This window comes from Schistocerca piceifrons, chromosome 2, assembly GCF_021461385.2.
Source record: "Schistocerca piceifrons isolate TAMUIC-IGC-003096 chromosome 2, iqSchPice1.1, whole genome shotgun sequence".
Lineage (NCBI taxonomy): Eukaryota > Metazoa > Arthropoda > Insecta > Orthoptera > Acrididae > Schistocerca > Schistocerca piceifrons.
In genome coordinates, this window is record NC_060139.1 from 924480286 (window position 1) to 924494862 (window position 14577).

Sequence of the window (14577 nt, forward strand, 5' to 3'; positions counted from 1 at the left end):
GTATCTTAGTGTACATGAGTCAAAGCTCGCTTATTCACCTGAGTAAACATCAGCTCAATTCGAAAGGGGGCAAATTGTTGGTGTTTCTGTGACCGACGTAGTCGAAACGTTTAAGGATTCAAGCGGTACCGTATCGTAGATTTGTAATGGGATAATGGATAAAAGTCGTCTGTTAAGTCACAACATGAACAAAATTGTATTTGGAATGATCACGACGGGCAGTAATTGAAGAGGATTCTGAGGAAAAATAAGAGGTCGAAAACTGAAAAACTCGCTGCAAAACTCATTGTCGTACTCGCAAACCCTGTCAGAACGTACACAACGTGAAGGGAGCTCCGCAGTGAGGGTATTGGAAGGCGAATTAGAATTTCAGAACCAGCCATCAGTGATTCGAATGACCATAACAGCAATAATACCTAGACTACGAAGCAATCGAGGACAGTAAGTTGGTCAGATGAGGATTGTTTCACACTAGTTCTAGCTTCTGCAAAGTTTACGTCCCAAGGGTGAAACATGGCGGACGTTCTGTGATGATTTGTGCAGCCATATCGTAGCTTTTCATCAACTTAATGATTAACCTGCAAGATAGCATAACTGTCAAGGACTATATGAGCATTATGGCTGATCCTGTCCATCCCATGGTGCAGTGTTTGTTTCCCAGTGCTGACGTCGTATTCTAAAAGACAGCACCCCTGGTCGTACATCTCACAACGTCCCGGATTGGTTTTCATAGCACTAGTATGAACTGCCACATCTCCACTAGGCACCGCAGGCACCAGATCCCAATATTGTTGAGCTATTTCCGTCTAATTTTGGAGAGAATGTTGCGTGATCACTATTCACTTCCATCATTGTTACTTGCCATTATTTTAGGGAAGAATGGCACAAAATCCACTTTAAAATTATACACGACCTGTATTTACACACTCCTGAACGAGAAAAGCTGTTTTGAATGCCAACGGATTTCTTACACCGTTTTAGGCATGGTTTATCCATATATACACTACTGGCCATTAAAATTGCTACACCAAGAACAAATGCAGATGATAAAAGGGTATTCATTGGACAAATATATTATACTAGAAGTGACATGTGATTACATTTTCACGCAATTTCGGTGCATAGATCCTGAGACATCAGTACCCAGAGCCGGCCGATGTGGAAGAGCGGTTCTAGGCGCTTCAGTCTGGAACCGCGCGACCGCTACGGTCGCAGGTTCGAATCCTGCCTCGGGCATGAATGTGTGTGATGTCCTTGGGTTTAAGTAGTTCTACGTTCTAAGGGACTGATGAACTCAGATGTTAAGTCCCATAGTTTTCAGAGCCAGTACCCAGAACAACCACCTCTGGCAGTAATAACGGCCTTGATACTCCTGGGCATTGAATCAAACGGAGCTTGGATGGAGTGTACAGGTACAGCTACCCATGCAGCTTCAACACGATACCACAGTTCATCAAGGGTAGTGACTGGCGTATTGCGACGAGTCAGTTGCTCGGCCATCATTGACCAGACGTTTTCAATTGGTGAGAGATCTGGAGAATGTGCTGGCCATGGCAGCAATCGAACATTTTCTGTATCCAGAAAGGCCCGTACAGGACCTGCAACATGCGGTCGTGCATTATCTTGCTGAAATGTAGGGTTTAACAGGGATCGAATGAAGGGTACAGCCAAGGGTAGTAGCACATCTGAAATGTAACGTCCACAGTTCAAAGTGCCGTCAATGCGAACAAGAAGTGACCGAGATGTGTAACCAATGGCACTCCATACCATCACGCTGGGTGATACGCCAGTATGGCGATGACGAATACACGCTTCCAATGTGCGTTCACCGCGATGTCGCCAAACACGGATGCGACCTTCATGATGCTGTAATCAGAACTTGGATTCATCCGAAAAAATGACGCTTTGTCATTCGTGCACCCTGGTTCGTCGTTGAGTAAACCATCGCAGGCGCTCATGTCTGTTATGCAGCGTCAAGGGTAACCGCAGCTGTGGTCTCCGAGCTGATAGTCCATACTGCTGCAAACGTCGTCGAACTGTTCGTGCAGATGGTCGTTGTCTTGCAAACGTCCCCATCTGTTGACTCAGGGATCGAGACGTGGATGCACGATCCGTTACAGCAATGCTGATATGATGCCTGTCATCTCGACTGCTAGTGATACGAGGCCGTTGGGATCCAGCACGGCGTCCCGTATTACTCTCCTGTACCTACTGATTCCATATTCTGCTAACAGTCTTTGGATCTCGACCAACGCGAGCAGCAATGTCGCGATAGGCTACAATCCGACCTTTATCAAAGTCGGAAACGTGATGGTGCGCATTTCCCCTCCTTACACGAGGCATCACAACAATACTTCACCCGGCAACGCCGGTCAACTGCTGTTTGTGTATGAGAAATCGGTTGGAAACTTTCCTCATGTCGGCACGTTCTAGGTGTCGCCACCGGCGCCAACCTTGTGTGAATGCTCTGAAAAGCTAATTATTTGTGTATCACAGCGTCTTCTTCCTGTCGGTTAAATTTCGCGTCTGTAGCACGTGGTGTAGCAATTTTAATGGCCAGTAGTGTATGTTGAACCCCTCTATATCCTTTCGCTAAGTTGGTTAAGAGCTGCGAAGTATGTTGTCCCTTCCAACGAATCTCTCTAATTCTCATGGCTAGTTAATAACAGCCATTCTCTTGCTTTGTGGCGTCCCCCTGAATGCTTTTGATATTTGAATTATTTTCTTTGTTTTCTATTCAAGCATAGTAGTTACTTCGTCTGATGCCAACTTATTATTCCATATTAACGTGCTATCTCCTGGAGTGAGCTAATTTCTCTATCTCTTTAATTCTAATTAAACGCACATCTTTGCCTGTGTGTAGAAAGACCATTTAAACTGACAAACTGGTACAGTAGGTCAGTGGCTCCTGCAGTGGACAGTTTGCCTCGAACTTTATAGGTGCTGATGTACAGAACTAAATGACTTTAAAATTCTCCCAACTCTTCGTCATTTTTAACCATCCAACATGTACCATTATATTCATACAGTATGTTTCGACAGAAACATCTACAGTACGACAAAACGCCAGAAGCTGCAAAGGTCATGGAAGGTCATGGTGCCTGCAGAACCTCTCTGGCGTTAACTAGGAAAGGAGGCGACAGCTCGGGATAGAATAGTCCCAGGAGTTAATGACTTGGCGACTTGTAACGAGACAGTGTAACACTAAAATGTTATTTGTTCATCCATTTCTGTCAGTTGTAAAAAATGGGTTGGCTATTATGATAGTAATTATGATAGTATACAGTATCATTATTTTTGTTTGTTTGAGATTTTGTAATATACAGGGGTCAAAATAAATGTTGCGTATTACTTTGTTGTCAACACTGGACTTAAGAGGAAGCAAGAAAACTGGAATAAAGAAGAGAAACTGATTTCCACTTGCTAAACACAAAAAAACCTTACAAAAGATTCCACTGCTGACAATACACTTACTTCTCACTGTCATCTTGCATAACACATTGTTAACTAACCAGTTGGTCCTCCTTGTAACTAGAGACACTTCTGAATGTGGTTAGGCGTTCTCCTTACCAGATTGTCCAGATGTTGCTCCATTCTTCCAAAGCTGCCTCTATGTAGTCTCTGGTGGGACAGGACGACCGCGAACCGTTTTAGCATGTACCATTTTCAATGCAGAAGAGCTCTAGAAAATGTGTGTATCATTCCATTCAACTGTTTGTATGATCAAAATGGCTCTGAACACTATGCGACTTAAATTCTGAGGTCATCAGTCGCCTAGAACTTAGAACTAATTAAACCTAACTAACCTAAGGACATCACACACATCCGTGCCCGAGGCAGGATTCGAACCTGCGACCGTAGCGGTCGCTCGGCTCCAGACTGTAGCGCCTAGAACCGCACGGCACTTCGGCCGGCGTTTGTATGATCCCCAGGGAAGGTGTTCACAAGATTGTGACTATGTGGACGTACATTGTCGTCCACCGGCGCGGATCCCGCTCCGGTATGTTCCCTAATGGAGCCACAATGGGTCCAAGGATGTGGTCCCGGTACTTCACACTAGTTTTCCTCCCGTGTACTGGTGCTGGTTCAAATGGTTCAAATGGCTCTGAGCACTATGGCACTTAACTACTGAGGTCATCAGTCCCCTAGAACATAGAACTACTTAAACCTGACTAACCTAAGGACATCACACACATCCATGCCCGAGGCAGGATTTGAACCTGCGACCGTAGCGGTCACGCAGTTCCAAACTGAAGCGCTTAGAACCGCACGGCCACACCGGCCGGCTTGTACTGGTGCAACGGATGTCCTGCGGACATAGATGATTCCACCCCAAAACGTTACTGAGCTGCCAATTGGGGAGTAAACGCTGCATGTAAACGTTGTCCTCGTTGCTTCCACACATGAATATCAGTATCGTCATTTGGACACTGATACGGGTCTCATCAGAAAACAACGTCCTGTCCCACTGCTGCCCAGCCCACCATGAGTGGATTCGTGATCAGGCGACACGTCACTCTCCGGACACTGTTTACAGCAGGAGCCTTGGAAGGTCCTCTGGCACGTAAGAAAAAAACACCCTGCTCGTGGGGTCTATTTCTGTCATTTATCTAAACATCTGCACTCCCGTAGCAGTTTGGAACTTAATATTGTCTAAACCATCATGAAGCAACACAATTCTCATGGTGATACACAACACAAATACTGCAGTGTTTACAGGTGACACGGTTGGCATTAAGTGCACGTACAGCTCGTCTTGGTGGGGACATGGACTGTTTCCGCAATAATTATATTACAAACAACCCTGTGCACTTATAACGTGTTACTGCATCACAGCTTTAAATTTTACAGTTTCGGCAATATGCAACATTCATTTTGACCACTGTAAATGAGCCGCTTTTTTTTTCATGTCAGGTAATCTGGGAAAATACTGTGTCGTTACCAGTCCATGTATACGGTCGACAGATTTGTAACGATAGGATATGAGAAGGTGGAGGGAAGCCCCTTTGTACTAACGAGGCAAGAACGCGCCAGTGGAAAATGTGAAAGACGAATGGAGACCACGCCAGATGAGTATGAAGAATCCGGCAGTAGTCAGACATCGTAGCAGACATATCTCGGACCGAATACGAGGTAGAGATACCCACAACTCCACGGAAATATTACTTCGGATATTCGTTGGCTCCAATAGTAAAGAAGTGGAAGGTGTGAACAGTGTTCAGTGGTAACGGTGAGAAGAGGAGACATCCATAGTACCTTTTAAGCGCTGAGGCTCCTACTACAAAATATTCGACCACGCATAAGTAGCGTTTTGCAACTTCGCCTCCAACCAGTGTAGTCTTTTCTTACGCACTGTATATCACATAGACTACAATTTACAATGTGTTGTTTGTCAATACAGTTTAATTTATGTGTGCATACAAACTACTACTGACCCAAGTCATCCTGCCATTGTAAGCTCCTGGTCCACATACTAAAAGTTGCTTTATAATCATAATTTTAAAGAGAAAAAGAAGCCAAGAGGTACTCAGAAAAGACATCCTTTTTCTTTCAAGAGCTCCATTCCCAAATAATTCTAGAAACTAGCAAATAAAAAAAATTAACTTACATTGAGGAAGAAACACAGTAGAACCACCATGAAAAAAACACAAATTAATTCAGAAAACTGAAGGTGAAAATAAGTCATCAGTTTCAGTTCACAGATCAATAGAATTTTATTTTTTTGAACCTGTGAAGATGAGTGTCATGGTAGGACTTGAAAACTTCAAGTTTTTATATGGAAATTAGTTCCCAACGTGCCCACTAAAATGTTTTATTATGTAAAATGCAGATTTCAATTGTTAGTCAAGTCAAATCACTAAAGCTGCAAGAGACCTGCAAGTAGTATTCGTTATTGCCAATGATTAGACTTGTAATTTTTTCTATATCACCTTATCTTGCAGTATGGTGAGGGAGTCTTGTTAGTTCGCTCGCAAAACGGAAGTTTACAGAGAGAACGAAATAGTCGTTATTTTCGGCTGGAAACTGTTCCCCGCTCAGGTAGAGAATCGAGGAGGATAGTCTGCCATCCCAGCCCAGCAAGAGTGTCGAGGAAGTTGGGCAGCATGAAATAAAACTGCAGTGTATAATATGTGCAAGAAATCCTTTCTGGCTAAGTTAAGATTCTGAAAGGCGGGAGAAAACCCGAGCCATGATGTGTGAAAGCAGCCGTTAAGCCCAAACGCGGACTGCTAGGATGTTTGTTTAGAATTTTGTAGCCAGGCTCTCTGGTTGGCTCATACAATTTTGGTAGTGGGTACGTGGTCCAATATGTGCGTTTATGCACGTCTTTACGTTGGCCATAACTGAATACCAGCCATGTACTGAGACAGATTTTCTGCTTTCTTCTGTATGCCATGAGAGAAACATATATTATTGGGTAACCATGACAAGATCTGCAAGAGTAGGAAACTTTTAAACTTGTTTATTAAATTATCATTGGTCAGAACTTACAAGGTCTGGTGCAGTTGGCCGGCGAGATTTCGATGCTGGCAGAACCAGCTAAGTTTGCAGAGAAGAGTTAGAATACACTTGTTTCGTGGACGGCATCTAGAACATGGTTCTTCTTAGGCAGCCGCAGAAGATATTTCCTCCAGATCGTTGCAGAGAGAGATGTCTCCAACTCAGAGCAGAGTACAGAGGGTGCTGAACTTAGAATTTTCAGCGAGTACTGCAACCGTCTTCCATCCTTCCACAGTCTAAGAATGGTACGCATGCACCACCGTTAGAAACACCAAGAAGAGACGAGTGTGAAGTAAGATCATTTGCATCATGGTTTCATTTTGTGGATCTAATTTTTGCAGCAAGCTAGTTGCACGCTTAATACACTTGGGCGAGAGTATTGCTGTTCATTCACGCTTTTCCAGGAACGTTTCTTTAAACCAATAATGTTTTTCGGATACATTGCCCGTATTCGGGATACAGTTTTACGTCATTCTTTTATGTATCAACCCACCTGCGCCAAGGCTATAATTCGTATTTGAAATCCCTTGTCCACTTGTTAAGTGTTTGTATTCTCTATCGAGTGGGTAAAACATTTTTGATGACTCTTGGCAAGAAACCAGACAGTTCTAGTGACCATTAGTTTCCTTTCCTAGTTTCATAGATCCCTTCATTAATATGTATGTGTGAGATGTGCTGCCCCACACTTTCTTCCTCCATTCGGACACCCCCAGTAAGTCTCGTTCTATAAGCCATTATCCGTTGTGCGACATTGTTTGCTTTAAATTTTCATGATCTTACGGTAAGCTTCCAATATCTGTAGGACACTACGGACAGCGTCTGTAGCATCATTGAGACGGTTGAGCTGTCGGGAGTTTACCAAACAATTCAGCCGCTACCTCATAAAATGAAATCTCACTTTTGAAAAAGTAAATAATTCTTTCGTGTATCTACTTAACTTAAGGTAACTAAAACCGTTTCTGTTCTTGAAACACTAACTCGAATGACAGTGTGATATGTAATATGAGATGAAATAGTGGTAATTAACGTGACAAAGCTTCTGGTCAACATTCTGGTGTAGCTCCAAAATTTCGAAACGTGTAACCTTGACCTGCGAAATTGACGTTTCAAATGTCTTACATATATTAGTCTATGCACTGAATATTTTGGCAGCTGTTTCTTCTGCTTCAGTGCAGGCAAGTAAAGCACAAACACTTGCTACATTTACAAATGTGCACAAATTGTCTCCTCGTGATACACGAAATGTTACTGAATGTTTATCTGCCGAGTACAGATGACCGATCTAGAAGTCGTTTACGCAAGCATTGCCTTACATGTGGCAGCCGCCCGCAGTCAACAGCCAGCTTAAGTGCGATCTAATACACGACCTAAGCATATGAAAGGCCCAAAAGTGAAGATCAGTATGGTGCCTGACTGCAATCTTAATTCAATATAACGAAGTATCATTGCCCGCATATTATTTCATTATTTATTATTCCCTCCGCATAGAAGGGAAGGTGAGGATGAGTGGTGGCAGGTATTAATGTTTTTACTCTCCTGCCAAATGATAGGTTCCGGAGGTATGGGACACAAGATTTCTGCGCACAGGTAGAATATCTCAACAATGTACGATGAACAGTGTGCTCCGAAACACTTGTGCGTGCACCATCAATGTGCTCTTTCGACAGAGATACCACAGATCACCCACTCATCCTACTTTCAGAGCACACAAGCCTACGAACCTATGGTTCTGCAAAGAGCCGTGGGTGTCCAACCATTTAGCACCTAGTGGTAGTTTCACTGTCCTCCTACCTCTTTCTATTGATGCTCACGACAGCATCGTGTGAACATTCGGCCACCTTCTCCGTTTTCGAGATACTCTTTCAAAGGTCGTGCGTAGTAATAATCTGCCCTTTGTCAAAGGCGCTTATCTCACTGGATTTCCTCATCCGCAGCCCATATCTTCAAAAGGGTGATCACCCATCCGTGTCTACTCCGGTTACATACTTTTTTTACCGTGACACTTGCTCGCAATACCACCAGGCGGAATCCAACAACGTGCTCGGCTGTGGTCGAAATGTTTGGGCTCATCGGCGTAGTTTTATTCAGCTTTCAAAGCAAAGTGTGTGACTCTTCTCAATGAAATGTATCTAAATGTGTGAGTGTTAACATGACTGTGGTATACAGAACGTACGTTCCTAACCAACTACCTCCATAATTACCCCGTGTATCTCAATATAATGCTGCCCACGAATCGCGTAATTGATACCTGTTTTATTGATAGAATCTAAATATCCAGAAGTTCTAAATTTACTGAGATATTCTACCGCATTTATTAAATTGTATACCGATGTACATGAGGTTCCATTGGTACCAGCATGACGGATCTCCCATCCATTCTGCACTGATAATAACAGTCCTTCTTATCAACACACCTGAAGCTTGTATGTCCTGTTGCTCTGGATATACAACACAGCCAAAATTTTTATCCGACTTTACACCGCCGGCCAGAGTGGCCGAGCGGTTCTAGGAGCTATAATCTGGAATCGCGATACTGCTACGGTCGCAGGTTCGAATCCTGCCTCGGGAATGGATGTGTGTGAAGTCCTTAGGTTAGCTTAAAGTAGTTCTAAGTTGTAGGGGGACTGATGACCTTAGAAGTTAAGTCCCATAGTGCTCAGAGCTATTTGAACCATTTGACTTTACACCCCTTAATATTTATCTGTGACGAAAAAAAAAGTAAGGAAACAGGACGCCTCCTGAAGACATAAAAAGCTGTGCTACACACGCCCAGGGGTGGGAAATACACAGCGACATTTCGAAATGTCGACCTACCGGATCAGTTATAGGGGTTATTTAATCGATATTTGTCCAGCTAATAAATTGGTTACATCGATATTTCGTGGCGATAGAATCGGATAATATTATTATTATTATCTATCTCAGAAGAAACTCAACTTAGTTTCTTTTTACAGGAAATATTTATAACTTAGGGACGATATCAATAGCTTTTCACTTTGATTAGTTTTATATTTTCGCAACTTCTTCTCAGTCGAAAGTACAAATGAACTGATAATTAAATCGACACATTAGCTGCTAACAGGCGTTGATATAAAACATTAGGGACATGCTGAAAATGTGTGCCCCGTCCAGGACTCGAACCCATGAGTGTTGTGGTGTGGACATGTTGGAATGTGGGTCTCACGGGGAACGTGCTAGGGATAAGTCCCTGCAGGCGTGGTATCCTCTGTGCCCTCGGTGGCTCAGATGGATAGAGCATCTGCCATGTAAGCAGGAGATCCCGTGTTTGAGTCTAGGTTTGGGCACACATTTTCAAAATGTCCCCAATGATGTATATCAACGCCTGTTTGCAGCTAGGGTGACAATTTAATTAGCATTTCATTCTAGACAAGCTGCACCGTTATCAATAGTATCTGTTCTTTCGGGAACAGATACTACCTTCATATATCGTTAAAATATGGCTACCCGGCCATTGACCTTCTTGTGCGAACGCACACGCTGTGCCCCAAGTCGTACGGGACTTGGTAGATTAATCTGCCACGAGTAATGAGTGTGATGGGCAAACAGCTATTAGGCGCACAACGAATGTAGTGGTGTGGACATGTTGGGGATGTGGGTCTCACGGGCAGCTTACTATCCTCTGTGCCCCTGGTGGCTCAGATGGATAGAGCGTCTGCCATGTAAGCTGGAGATCCCGGGTTCGAGTCTCAGTCAGGGCACACGTTTTCAACATGTCCCCATTGATGTAAATCAACGCCTGTTTGCAGCTAGGGTGTCGATTTAATTATTATTTCATTCTAGAGAAGCTGCACTGTCATCAATAGATCTGTTCATTCGGGAACAGATACTACCTTCATATATAGGAAGTAGAAATGTTTGAAATGTAATTCATGCCAACATATTAATTTTCTGAAGTTATTTAGAAAGTAAGTTTTGGAGCTGATAATTTTTACTTCATGTTACCTGCATTTTGAACGATTTTGGCTGTATATTTTGTCTATATTTTTCATATGCAGTAGTACACCTCCTTTTAATTTCTTCTAAGATTTCTTTATTTAAATGTAACCCAACGTATATTTCAGTTTCGATTCCTTTATTTTTTTATTACTTCATAAATCAACCTCAAATAGTTTTAAGTAACTTGTATGACAAGCTAAGCTGTGACTTCTTAGATTTGCGCCAGAGAGCTGAGAAATGTAGTGTCCCATTAAATGGGTCAGGGTATGTGCTACAAGTGGGATCAGTGATAGCTGTATCGTCATTTACAAGTGAAGGACCCAAAATAACAATAGATATTGAATAATAGGTATAGTTACTAGTTAAAAGCTGCACGTCTTTACAGTTAGATTTTTGAGGTGAATCAAAATCTATATCGAAACGGTAGGCTGATGGAGAATGAAGATCATGAACTTGTTGCAGCAGATGAGAAAATCAATCAATCGAGACAGAAATTAAACTGTATCTAAGATTATCTAGCAAGGATTCAGTATCAAAGACGGTCATACAACATTAATTTACGGCTTCTGTCGAGAAAAAGACTCATCCCTAGTTATCACCAGAAACCTCAGAGATCATGAAAACAACCTATATCAGCTGCATCAAATGTGTTCACAGTTTAGATAGAGTACGCACCACCATCAGCTGTGTAATGGAATGACGGCAGTGAAAATTTGTTCTTACCAGGACCCGACCCCCGAATTAGCAGCTTATCGCGGGTGGTCGCCTTCCCATTATGTTCTCCGAGCAAAACTGACAGACAAGCCCAAACTTCCATATGTCGTCAAGTATGTGTCTCCAACATGCTCTTGTGCAACCATAATGCGTATTTCCATACAGGCGGGGAGATCTTTTAACCAAAAGCCGTTTCCGCGGAGTCGGTGGACAAATGCGATTTGCAGTGCCTTCGATTTTCGTAAGTATGCTACAATTTTTGCTCGACATTCACGCATTTTGTAAAGTCTGTAGTCGCCGCAATGTCCAAAGGAACATTGTCTCGAGCCTCTGAGGACCTAAAAGCAACAAATAGGTCTGCCATCTTTGAGGACATACACAGACTGATGTCAGTAGCCTATGGAGGTTACAGCAACAATGGACATCGATGTTCAAAGTGACACTAAAATATGTAAAGAACATACTTTCAGTATATTAGATAGAACAGCAGAACTGTCATATCTCAATGGGAAATTTGAAACTTTCAGCTTTGGGCAGGAGCAGGTAGAAGAACTGTGGCTTAAGTACTGGTTACATAGGCAGCTAGCTGAACAGTTTGTGACCTGAGGGTCTGTCCATGGTACAGTCTCTGTAAAAACACTTGTGAAAAAACAGCGAGTACGGCACAGTTGGTGTAAAACATAGCGTAGTGGCACGGATAAGGAAATGCTAAAAGAAAAGGATTTGGCTTCCAGAGGGCCATACATGAAGCTTTTAAGCTGTACTTTAGCCAAATTTTATCGAAAAACCTCTCATAAGATTTATATAAGTTCTGATCATTTGTAAAGCCTGTAAATAGTGCCAAGGAAAGCGTCCTGAGAGTCATGGATGACACCGGAATTAAAATTGAGGGTAACAAAGCAAATACAGGTAGGCTGCAATCTGTCTTTAAATATCCAATTGCAAATGAAAATCCAAGTGTACTATCCCAGTCTAGTTCTCACAACACTGCGAAGGTGGGTGGTAGAGATGTTATTGTTACTGGTGTTGAGAAATGACTGATATCGTTAAAACTGAACAAAGCTTTCGGCACCTGACGGAATTCCAGTTGCATTCTGTACAGAATTTGCAGCAGTGTTTACCTCTACTATCATCCCAGGTCTGTCTAAGAAAAAAATTGTGTTGGTTAGTTGGAGAAGAGCAGCAAAAGTTATCTGAAAAACTACCGTGCAATGTCTTTGACGTAAGTCTGTTGTAGGATGTTGGGATTATTTTGAGCTCAAATGCAATGAAGTATCATAAATAGAAAAAAGGGAGATTAGCGTTTAATATCCCATCGACAGACAGAGCATAAGCTTCGAATTTAGGGAGGATGTGCAAAGAACCGGCCATGCCCTTTAAAGGAACCATTCCAACATTTGCCTGAGGCTATTTACGGGGATCATATGAAAAGTATATGTGGATCGTCGGACTAGCGTATGAACTGTTGCCCGCCAGAATGCGTATCATCAAATAAAAGAATTCATCCATACCATTGAGAAAACATCGATCATGCAAAACCAAGCGGCACCTATCTCACATGACATCCTGAAAGCAGTGCACCAAGGCAGTAAGGAAGATGAAGTATTTCTTGACTTCCAGAAAGCTTTTTGTTCCATACCACACCCATGTTTATTAATGAGATCATGGTAATGAGGCGATATCGAACGAAATTTGTATTGAGGATTTCTTGACAGGGAGACGCAAGATTTTCCCTTGGACGAAGGTTGACAGACAGATGAACATGTGACATCTGGTGTGACCAGGAAAGGGTGTTGGGTCTCTTCCTGTTTATATTATATATTTATCAACTTCCACGCAATACTAACTGCAACGTATTAACTTAGATGGAGATTCATAGACAGGTGTACACGATACATTGAGGGTGGCCATTTAAGACTTCTAAGGCCCTTGCTTTTTATGTTATATAGTAATTACTTGGCACATAATATTAATAGTAAACTCAGACTTTTCACGAATGATGGATTTATGTTTCGAATACAGCGTGATAAATTTTGCAGAAAATTCATTCAGATCTTGATAATATAACGGTCAAACATATTTGCTGACCTGACACGGAATACCGTCTAACATTTCACGAGAAGCTTCCTTAAACAATAATTCAGAAAAACCTGGTTTACCCTTCATGTTTTCTTCACATGAAAAAATTAAACTTCCAATTTAAAAAATATGTTATCTGATTTAAAGGGAATACATTTCTCAAAAATTTTAATTCTAGCAGCACCAACTTCAATAAAAAAGAAATCCTGGAATCTTCTAATTATCATTCGACGACACCTTAACGTCACAACAGATTCCGCTACACAACTGTTGAAAAATCTTCTATGTACTGGTTCCCTTCATAGGACCTAGCCTGCTGATAACAACTTCCAAAGACAAACGTGTTTTTAAGAAATACACATGTGCATCTTTGTATGTTGCCTTAACTGACATTGGTGTGAGCTTTAGATTACACTACAGAATACAAAGTTCCAGCATAAAGCGTAAAGTTAGATAACTCAGAATGTACCTTGAAAACATGGGTGGAGGTGAGTAACAGCTCTACTTATGCCAACTAAGTTCCCTACTTCACACCTAACTGTCAGAAGGTAAGTGGTCACCAAGTTAAATAAATCCGCACTGCGTCCATCACATTTGTGGCGGATTTCCAAGCTTTTTCAGCCTTCAGAGAGAGTGGAGTGGGATTCAGTACACGCCCAAGTCCCCGTCCAAAGAGCTGGAACGATTAATCCCACGACGTGAGGCCCAAACCGTCCGCTTACTTCCTGAAGCAAACCCTCGCAGTTCTCTTTCTGTCTTCTTTACGGCTCTGTCAATTGCTTTCAAGGAGCCAGAAAACCCTGCACTCCTTGCTGATCCACAAAATACTTCACTCTCTCTCTCTCGGTCTTTCCCTACACTCGCTCTCCATCACCGCCCAACTGCAATACACAGGCAGCCATCCTACCACTCGCCGCAGCAGCTCACTTCCTTCATTGCACTTCCAGCCCGCATGCTCCCGATCTTCAACTTGGTCTCGCGAGTCTCCGCTTTCGCGAGGACCACCGCGCAACCAGCCTGCCATTCACCGATCAAAGATCATATTGACCCAACCGGATATGGATCACCCTACTGCTCAGACAGAATTTCAAATTAGTTAAAAGAATGATAACTTGCTTTAAACGTTCAACAATGTAAAATTGACTCTTCACAACACGAAAAAATGTAATAGCTTTAACTACAATATCAATGAGTCAGAACACGAATCTCACTACTCCCTGGGCGTAACAGTTAGTAGGGATATGAAGGGCAATGATCACATAGGTATAGATAAGGCAGGTGACGTATTTCGGTTAATTGGTTGATTAATGACAAAATGCACTCTTG